Genomic DNA, 11,146 nt, shown 5'->3' on the forward strand with positions numbered 1-11,146 from the left:
AGAGAGACAGGATCTGGCACAACACCCCCAGTGAGCAAGCCAATGGCGACAGTGGCAAGGAAAAAACTCCATAAAGTTAGGAGGTAAAAAACCTTGAGAGGAACCTGACTCAACAAAGGGGGACACCCATCCTCTTCTGGCATGGCGCAGACATCGCAAAAACACATTCATTTAACCTAATATATGGAATATTAATATATTTAGAAATAAGCCAATTATGTAAATCAATTGACCCAATATATGAAATATTAATATATTTAGAAATTATACAAACATATAACAATTATGTTATATGGTTAAATAATTTCTAAACATATGAGATTAACTGGTCATCCGATTATTAGATGAAGGAAGTTGACTACTGAAGCATCTCCCGCCATCTAGCCACTGGATCTGACTCGTCTTACAGGCTGGATGTCCTGTGGTAGAGGAAGTATAACAGATGTGATACCGTTAGTGAATTCATTTGTATTGTTTTGACTCCACAAGACTTATGAAAAACAAAGTTTGAAAGACAGGTGTGATTTGTCTTGCAAGAGAACCATTTACACTTTAAAATTCTAAGCTCAGTGTATAATAAAATGGACTGAAACACTAGATTTTACTAGAAGTATTTATGAACTTACATCAGTGCTTTAGTATGCTTATTTCTCTGCTTCTTCTGTCTTCAGCATTGTCCTTGCTTCGGTCTTCAGTGCCATAACCAACTGGTCCCATCCTGTCTATAATACATGAATAATGGGATCATTATCATACACAAATACTAATAAACTAGTAAATAAAAGTAAATTCACAACTTAACTCTACAGAAAGACACTACTAATTTTTATTTAGTCACAAAACAATCTTCCAAACTTCTAAACCAATTCTAATCTTATGCTTACCACAGATGCCGGTATTCAGATGCTGTCATCATTAGTGTTGTAGCACACTTGATCTTCTCAGGCATTCTGACTTCAACTGCACAACTGCTGAAAAACATCAACATCAAAATGAGATTAGGATTAACATTTTCCTACAAATGTGGTTATGATGTGCAGTAGTACAGTGATTGAATCAAAATGTTTAAACACTTAGCTTGGATGGTATATTGCAGAGTAGCATCCAGTCTTGGACAGGACTGCTATTGTCTCTTCCTGCAACTTTACAGAAGGGCACATATTAATGACAGAATAACAGTGAACTGCATATAATACATTTAGTACAGATTGTCGAACAAATTCAAGTTAAAACTTCTAATATAATATTGTCTTACTACCTCCCCCTTTACCTTGCTATCTTCATGTTAGTGCTGTTACTCACTTACTGCTTCCCTGGAGCTCACTGTATCTTGTCTATCGCTGGTGCTGCTGCCAGTGTCCTCCCTGAAGCTGCCAGTCTACTTCTATCTTCGTCCTTCCTGCTGCTGTAGGTACTGCTCTTCTATCCTGGTAGCTCAACGCCACAAAACCTCAAGACAACTATACGTCTCACCACAACTCAACCATACGAGCCAACCCGTTGGCTAAGGCTGTTCTGAGCCCACTGGCACCGTTAATGAATGCACAGTGCCACGGTTCCGTATGGCCTAACACCAAAACTCAACCATACACGCCAACCCGTTGGCTAAGGCTGTTCTGAGCCCACTGGCACCGTTAATGAATGCACAGTGCCACGGTTCCGTATGGCCTAACACCAAAACTCAACCATACACGCCAACCCGTTGGCTAAGGCTGTCGGAAAGCCCAACCCGCACCGTTAATGCATGCTTGGTCCCAACGGTTCTGTATGGCATAACACAAACACAACCATGCAAGCCAACCCGTTGGCATTACACTGCAAACATTTCCCAACGACAACCAAAACAAAACCACCTATGTCAAACGCAAAACACAGTACACAGGATTGTGGTAACTGTGGTAGCTCTGTATAACACCCGACTGAAGGCAGAGGTCTGGATTCGAAATGAAGATATGATCGAGTAGTGTGTGTTTGTCCGTTGTTGCTGTTGTAATCAGTTGAGTGTACCCTCGAGCTTCAAACAACTCCAGAATAGGTTTTTTCCCAGTGTGCAGGAGGTCCTCATTAAAGTCTCCACAGATGATGACAAGGTCGTCGTGTGCGAGGTCAAGATAATCCAGCATACCCTTCAGGTTCGTCAAAAAATCACCAACGTTGTACTGTGGCGGCCTATACACAGATACGATGGCTGCCTTTATTGGCGAATCTAATTTGATGACAACGAACTCCAGATCGGTCACATTTTGTATATATTGCCGGGGCTGAGCTGGAATGTGCTCCTTGCAATATATTGCGACTCCACCTCCGTTCTTCTTCCCAATGTCTTGATGTGTGGAGTAGGAGACGTGTCTGTTGCGGGTAAATAGGTTATATCCGTCCAATTGGAGATCCGATGAAGTAGACGATCCGGACAAGTGTGTTTCCGTCAGACAGAGAATATCCGCGTGACGCAGCTCATGATGCAATCTGATGTCCTCGATGTGGGGTCCAAGTCCTTCTGTGTTGTGGTGAATGATGGTGAGGGTATGTTCCTGCCTGTTCTCCCTAACGTGCCGCAGAAGTGGCATAATTTCTTCGACTGGTGCTGTCCTCATGGCCTGCAAAGAGGCTGTGATTTCAGGATTTGCATATATCTTCTTCTCGTCGAAGTCTGTGATGTGTAATCCACGTAGGGAAGTGGTTCTGCTAAGGGCAACGTAGGCCATTCCTGGCTCAAAAATCTTCTTCAAGGACACAACTGCAGACTGCATCGTCATGCCTTGAACTTTGTGGGCTGTGCAGGCGTAAGCTAACTTGATGGGAAACTGACGACGAACCGCTCCTTTCCTCAGAGTCTCTTCGGATCTCTCGATGTAGACCAAGACGTCTTCTTCACCTCCTACTTTTTTTCGATGTTTCTGGCCGGCGTTTGGATTGTCGAGTTGAAGGCCTAGCATCTCCACTGTGGCAAATCCATCCTTCTGTTTGGTGACGATGTTTGCAATCCGTCTTCTACGTCCAGATTCCTGGTCACCATTACACGAACTCCCACGGCAACTTCTATGGTGTCAAGTAAGTTGTCCTTTTTTCCAGTGGCGGGTTTGCGTAGTCTCTTCATCCCTCCTGTTGTGGGGTCTTTCCTGTAGTCTTCGGCATCAATTGTTATGATGTCAGTGTAAAGGGCCTGCACAGTCTCGGTATTGAACTTGAGGACTTCTTTGTTGGTGGCGAATATGTGCAGAGCTTCACGCGGACAGTCTTCTGAATTTTTCACAGCTTGGAGTAACAAAGCTCTATCGTCTTCCCTGAGAGGTTCGGCCTTCGGCTTTGCTCGCAGTCTGTTCAACAGCTGAGCGAAAGCGAGGTCTTCTTTCTGGCGCATGATCTCTGTCAGGGTGACGATTTGAAAATTGTCCTTCCAGAAGTCCAGCACATCCTCTTCAAACACGCACAGCGGTTTGGCTTTACCTGTCGGGGGCAGCTGATAATAATCCCCTACGGCGAGACAAGAGATCCCTCCAAAAGGCTTCTTGCTGCCTTTGATCTGCTGAAATCTCCAGTTGATGTAAGCAAACATGTCCTTTGAGATCATGGATACCTCGTCGATGATAAGGATCTCCACGTCGCGTAAAGCTGCTCTCACTTCATCAAGGGAGTTTCCAAGTCCCTGGTATGGTGGCTTTAGACTCCGTGGCAGCTTTAAAAGGGAATGCAGCGTTTTACCGGAGATGTTGAATGCTGCCGTTCCAGTAAAAGCAGACAACAGCACCGTAGGCACTGAGAGATCCCCTTCTTCCCGGAGTCGAGGGAGTTGTCGCAGAATCTTGGTTGCCTCCGCGTGTACGCACTTGATGACGTGTGACTTCCCACAGCCAGCACCGCCTGACAAAAAGTAAAAAAACTGCTCTGGATTGTGACCCCACACACGCTTCTGACACCACTGGCGGACAGCGTAAAAAATGGCTGCCTGCGTCTCGTTTAGACTCCTGAACATCCTCCTGACAAATTCAGCAGTCATCTGTGGTGCCTCTATCTGTGGTACGACTCCGTCTCCATCTCCACGAAGAATCTGGTATTCCGGGACATCGTCTTGTTCATCTTCTTCTGGATCGACGTCTTCTCGTTCCGCTATGCACTCCAGGCGATCTACGTCAACTTCAGGCGCAAAGGCGGTCCAAGCATTCTCAGGTGGTCCTTCCCGCTGCAGCTGTTCGAATGCTTGATCCACCTCTTTGCTGTGTTTTTCATAGTTCTCCTGGTGTGCTTTGACTATGGCGCAGACAGGCATCAGGAGCCCGGGGTGTGCCGGGAGTTCAACAAACGCACCTTTGTAAAACTCCTGATAAGTTGGATATCGCTGGGGTTTCAGCTGTTCGTTGAAGCGATGTGGCACATAAAGTTTCACCAGTCTTCCGTAATGCTTTTCCGGTTGCTTCTCCTCCGAAAACCGAGCATACCTGATGATCGCAGCCTTACCAACAGTCCTCTTCTGAATGAAGCCCATACCGTTGAGCAATCGGAGGACATTCTTTCCTTGAGTTTGCCGACCATACACAACACGGTAATTGGAGACGAAGTCCGCCAGACACATCATCTCGAACTCCAGTGTTTGAGGCCTTGCTCTGTATTTGTCTATCATACCTGACATCCAGACATCCTCTGAATCAGGATCTTTGTTGTGCAGGGCACTAAGGGGCAAACTCATTTTCAGGGCGTCGTCATCCGTCGGTATAAATACAACGTTTCGCGAACACTTCTTCATTGGTAAGCTGCATGTTCTTGCCACAGACTCCTGAGCACTCACCTGCCTGTGTTTGGAGTAGGCCTGCATTATGTTCTTCATTTCGTCCTCTTCGTTCACGTTGCTTTCGCGAACACCCTTGATGACGCTCTTCAGGAAATCATTCATTTCGTGCTCTGGCTTGGAAATGTAAGACAGCATGTACATGATACAGCTGTAAGAGTCCAGAACAAACTGAATGTCCATGTTGGCGTTCCATGCCCTCAGCAGATCCGGGTTGTATCCATTCACCCAAGCCTCCTTTGGATCACGCTTCAGCAAAATCACACTTGAAGTGGTCAATGCCTCAACGTAACCATTGTAATCCTTCATGGACAGATTACATTTGGCCAGCAGGTCTGAGAAGCTGTCAAAGGAGGCCTGGGGATCATTTAACAAATCCCACACCGGCTTGAGTGTCTTCCTCGCGTCGTTTATCGCTTTTCGGACAGCTTCCTGTCTTGCCTTCTTTCCGTCTGGGCAGTTTGGGTCTTCGTCCTCGTCTTCCTCAGGACGCGGTGGTCGTGGACGGGTGATGGTGGTCTCAGAGACAGGGAGTTTAGGGAACCCATACCTACACAACAGGTTTCCTTTCTTGCAAGATTTGGAGTGCTTCCTGCTGTGAAGTTGAACTTCGGTGACGATTTTATGAAGCTCGGGGTCGGTGGTAGGGTCCGGCAACTGGCAGGAAACGTAACGGTCAATGAAGTCACACACTTCTTTATCAGACTGATTTTCGAACTCTGGCGCCCCCTTCACCCAGGCCAGCAGATGAATATGAGGGCTTCCTCTGGCTTGAAACTCGACTCGATAAAAGTAATCCTCGACTTCACCGATGGGTTGAGCAGGTGACAAAAGCAGATGAGTCATTAACGCATCCACCCGTTTCTCAAACATCCGCATGACGGTGACGGGGTTACTTCGAAGGATTTCACATTTCGTCGTCCAGTCAAGCTCCGAAAAGTCAACCTCTTCACCTTGCTGAGCCTTGATTGCCGTTATCACTTCCGGCCATCGCATTTCGGCTGCACTAAAAGTGCAAAAAAAAGTAGGAGTCCCCAACTGCCGGATCATGGCCTGTAGATCTCTCAACGTTTTCTCCCAGTAAGATGGTGTGCCCCTCAAGGGTTGCATGAACCTTGTGGCGTCACGGCTGTGGACCAGCCTTTCGACCTCACGATCGTCCTGAAGAAGCTTGTTGGAGATCCTACGTCCATCTCTCGTAACGGGTTTGCCTTTTCGCAACTGGATAGACATGCTGTTTCTAGCCATGTGCGTTTCAGTGACAAACTGTGCAAAGAAGAGATAACTCTGGTCTTTGGCGAAACGAGTATCCACGCAGAACAGTCTAGCATTGAAGTACATGCTCGGTGACAGTGCAACTTGTCGCGCCTCATCAATTGTGTTCTGTCCAGTGCAAAACTGGACAGGAAAAGACATGGCTTCCAACTTTGGAATCCGGAAAAATCCGACTGGCTTTTTCCCTTGAGCAGGCGCAATGCTGAAAATTCCCTCGCCGTACGACAGCAGGTCTTGTCCAATGTCAAGTGGCTGCATGCATGTGTCTAGAGTGAGGCCAGGCCTGAGTTCATCCTTTTCCTCAGTGCTGACGTTCTGGTCATCCTGTTCAGAGGCAACAACTTCCTGTTTTTCCGCTGTGTCATCCAGCTCATCATCAGGGAGAAGTTCAAATGTGGCAGCTTCACTTATCACTATGTCCCTGTACTCTGAATGCGTAGCTTTCAGTTTCCTTAAAGCGGCTAGCACATTGTGCATATTCACCGTATGGAAGTGTTGGTACCCTTTGAACTTGATGTGCCTTTTCAGCTTTACCTGTAGAAGCTGGGACTCACTGCTAGCCCGTGGCAGACAGTTTACTGTTTGCTCCACCTCAGAGGGAACACACACAACAGCACCATGCACTGCTCTTTGCTGTCCTTTGGGCAATGCAACTATTTTTGCAAAGGGAACGATTCTGGCAATGAGCTGTCGCTCAAGCACGTTCAGTTCGAGTAGTTCTGCAGGGATGGGAGGCAATTCGAGGTTGTTTGCCACTGCAATAGAGGGCATAGATCCTCTCTTCAGATGACTGTGACAAGTGTGGCAGATCCATTCCTGTCTCCTCTCTTCTGGAACTGCACAAGAAATTGTGCAGGCACTGTCACAAGCATGAACATATTTTCCGGTTAAGCAACAGGCTGCAACAAGAACATTCTTGACATATAGTGTTCTATTACAGATTTTGACTTGATTCGGAAAAAGAGTCCTATGACAGACTGTGCAGACGTAAGTTGGACCATGAGCAACTTGACACCGAAATGCAGAGATGGCCTTTTGCACCAAGCTGTTGGACACAGGCTGGTTTGTCGCGTCAGAATTGGGTGTATCCTGACTGGGACGAATGTATGTCTTGTACTTCCTTTTGATCCTGAATGCATTTCGCAACTTATAAAGAATGCGAAATCCAGCATCTGTGAGAAACTTCTGTTTCTTTTGGAGAGTACAAAGAAGAATGTGGTGAGACCTATACTCTGAATCACTTGCATATCTTCTGGACATGTAGTCCTTCATTTTCCTTTGGAAAGGAGCATCAGTGTGGTACCTCCTGACCATGTAGTCCTTCTTGTTCCTCTGGAAAACAGCATCAGTATTGTACCTCCTGACTGTGTACGCCTTCATTTTCCTCTGGAAAACAGCATCAGTATGGTACCTCCTGACCATGTTCTCCTTCATTTTTCTCTGGAAAAGAGGATCAGTATGGTACCTCCTGACCATGTACGCCTTCATTTTGCTCTGGAAAAGGGCATCAGCATGGTACCTCTTGATTATGTACTCTTTCCTCTTTTTCTGGAAGTGAACATCAGTGGTGTACCTTTTGTTCATGTACTCTATCTTTTTGTATCTGGCAAACGGATCTTGGTTGTACTTTTTAGAAACCTTAATTTTCTTCTCCCGAAACTGCAAATTGGTGGCATATTTCCCTCTCTCATATTCTCTTCTTTTTTGCTCTCGGATTTTAAAACGTGAATATGTTTTCTCAAGTCCTGCTTCTAGCTTTTGAGACACAATTTTACGCATCTCTTTTCTTCTTCGCTGCTTGCTTGTTTTTACAACCTTTATGACACCTTGGTTTTTGTCATCTGTAAGAACAAGATTTTCAGGAATTTTGACACCAACGTTTTGTGGTTTTGGGAGAGATGAAGTTACTTCTGATGGTGATACATAAGCTGATGATGAGCATGGTTCCTCAGACTGTTGCTCCATTTCAAATGCAACAGGCATGAATTCGTAGCAAGTCTCAGGACCACGATTCTGAAAAAGCTGAACTAACCTGCTTGTCATGTCACTCAGGTCAGTGAAAGTTAAAAGAACTGCAGTTCCATCACCAGTTGGATGTGGGAAACCTTCAGCCGTTCTGGAATGTGAATCAAAATATCCATATCTTCCAGATCCATCTCTGAACACAGCAAAGCACTCTGGAGAAACCATAAGCAGTGCATGGCTGACATCTGTTGAGAGACACTGAAGTCTTTCATCAAGAGGAAGCCACCATCTTTCCATTTCTGGAGTTCCTCTGGCTCTTAGATATCCCATCAAAACATCTGACTTTTGGACGCTGTAGGTGTGATTAGAAGTTGTGATGCTCACAGGTACTTCGCGCATGCTTAGATGATCCAGTCGGAATCTTCGTTCAGCAATAAGCTGCATTTTAATGCCGACATACAAAGCATCACCCTCCTCTAGCACTCTGTCAAGATCAGGCTGTTTGAACAAAGTTCCCTCACTGTGGTACGCAAGGAATGTCAGAGCTACACATGTGCACTGATGATTTCGTGAGAAAACATCATACCTTGCATCACTCTGGCAATGAGACGCCTGCACGGATAGAATTCTAGATGTGTTGTCACCATCTTCGCCGTGCTGTCCAGTAGAAAACTGAGCAACGTCTGTCATACCCGTCTGTCCTGTCAGGTCTAACTTCGTCCAACGAATTTTTTGAGCCCGGGATCTTCTGCCTTTCCGAGGCATCCTTCAAAAGATCAAAAGACAAAATATGAGAAAAAACAAAGACAACATAAAATTATCCATGACATATACAGGGATTAAAGAAAAAAGAAAAAAACTTCTGACTGAAAATTTTTCCTCAAAAATCTTTGCCAAACACCATTCCACAGCCATACCTGTCACACACCCACTTTATAAGCAGCTTTTTTCCTTCTTATAGTGCGTGTCCTACTAATTTAATACATGCTGAAGCATCTTCTGATCAATAATAAAAAATTCTGATAAAAAAATTAGCCTTGAGGTGATAATTGACTCATTAATGTGATTTACAGTGGCAGTTTCTTTTTACCTTTGTAATGGTATTTTTTTTATTTTATTAAATGTCATTATCTGTCAAATTAAAAAAAAGTATTTATTTTATTTTTAAAATTTCTAATTAAAACAATATAATAGCAGAATAAGACAACTAAATTACCAATCATATAAAATTAGTATTAATAAAAAATAATTTGTACTACAGAGGTGGCACAAAGGAACACAAAAGTGGCTTGTAGGTGCAATTTCAGACATTTAATGAGGCTCTGAGGTGGCGTAAGTGCAAATAAATTCATGATGAGATAAATGTTTTAAATATACATTTTTAATATAGAAATATTACGTTTTAAATTACTAAGTATACGTTACAATGACACTAAATCCACCAGCAGGTGGCAGTAAGACAAGTGATTCGTTTGAACAGCTGATTCATTCGGTCTTTATGAATGGATAATCATGAACTTCAGATTCATTCATGATTCTGATTCTTTCATTCATGAATGAAACACCACTGTTTTGCTTTTAGAGATGCGCAGTGGCTGAGCTGTTACTTATTTAGAAATAATTTCATTTAAAGAAATAGAGTAAAATCAGGCAATAGAGATATAGCCAGACAACGCAAGTCATTTTGTTCTTGTTATTGAACTGTTGTATTAAATCAATATTACATTTGCTTAGTCTCTTAACAATTGTTTAAATCTGTCACTCTCCCTTTCCAGGGTTTCTGCAGATATGAACAAGTGAAATTTAAGACTTTTTAAGACCTTTTTAATACCACCTTATATGAAATTTAAGACCTAAACCTGTAATGGAAATAGATATTATATTACATGCATATGTGATATTTAATGTGTTTAATGTAAAAAGTAAACAATTTCATGGCTGTCATAAATTAAATTTATTACTACGATATACAGTGAACTTTCCATATCAGCAGATACTATTCCACACAAAATATCCCCATAAAAGTACCACTAGAAATATCTGATGTAAAAAAAAAAAATTCTAAAGCGATTTTTTTTTTTTTTACTTTTGAAATGTATGCGTACCTTTGAAATTTATTTTATGAATTTATCAATAAATTCTAAATGGCTGTTAGCAGAGAGATTACATAATTTACACTGCAAAATTAAAAGTGAGATTAATGTTTTAAATACATTTATTGATTTATAAATATATATATTAGAAATGTTATATAAATACTGTGATTCTGTCTGAAGACGCAGTAACTTCCACAGAGGGAGAAAAAAATCTACAGTTGTTAGCAACTGGCCTTAGCCAAGCACTATATTCAGTTTTTCCAAGCCCAGTATCGCTAAACTTGCACTTCCTCATAGCTAAAAAGTTAAATCCATTTAACTTCTGCGGTACAATCCGAGAGAGACTCGCGCCAATAACAGAAAGCTGATTGGCTATTGCATGCTGGTCTCATTTGTAGTTTAAATTCAGCAAATTATATTTGGAATAGTGAAATAAAGAACTACAACACCACGGAAACAACAGAAAGAGAATTTAAATGAGCATTAGAGGTAGCGTTACATGGACATCGGAAAAATAAGACCTGTGTAAAATTATTTAAGACCTAGAACAGCGAATTTAAGACTTTTTAAGGCCTAAAATTTTGATTTTTAAATTTTAGACTTAAGACTTTTTAAGACCCCGCGGAAACCCTGCTTTCGCATTCTGTGGGCGCACAGACAATAATCTATAAGAGAGCGTGTAAATGAGTCTTTCACTTTATATAGACCAATTATCAGCTTACGTCACACATGCGTCACGCTGGTTCAACTGCGCATGTCGGTTGCAAAAGACGACCGGAACCGCTATAATGCCCCGTTCCAGGCAACCCGTTACTCGTGTTTTTCCGATCTTCTACCAGTGAAAGTGCACCCAAACGACAGTCAAACCCGTGACTTCCCACTCGTGAACTCGTACTAGATCGATGTGCTCCCAGTTCCGAGTTCTGACGTGACATAGCCCGCGAAACCACTGTCAGCACCTACGAGTGCGGTGTTTATGCAAGAGGTACACAGTGAAAAAATAGACTTTAGGACAATATAACATTGC

The 11,146-nt window shown here is 43.1% G+C and overlaps 1 long non-coding RNA gene across 1 annotated transcript; it reads right to left on the reverse strand.

Moving 5' to 3' along the window:
• Window positions 1-239: 239 nt before the first annotated feature.
• Window positions 240-8,755, reverse strand: LOC141338259 (uncharacterized). Its single transcript, XR_012355801.1, has 4 exons — window positions 8,610-8,755; window positions 885-1,142; window positions 627-722; window positions 240-419 (listed from the first exon to the last, which is right to left on the reverse strand). It is a non-coding gene; the product is annotated as an uncharacterized lncRNA (long non-coding RNA).
• Window positions 8,756-11,146: the final 2,391 nt, after the last annotated feature.

The sequence above is a fragment of the Garra rufa genome, chromosome 1 (assembly GCF_049309525.1).
Source record: "Garra rufa chromosome 1, GarRuf1.0, whole genome shotgun sequence".
Taxonomy (NCBI): Eukaryota; Metazoa; Chordata; class Actinopteri; order Cypriniformes; family Cyprinidae; genus Garra; species Garra rufa.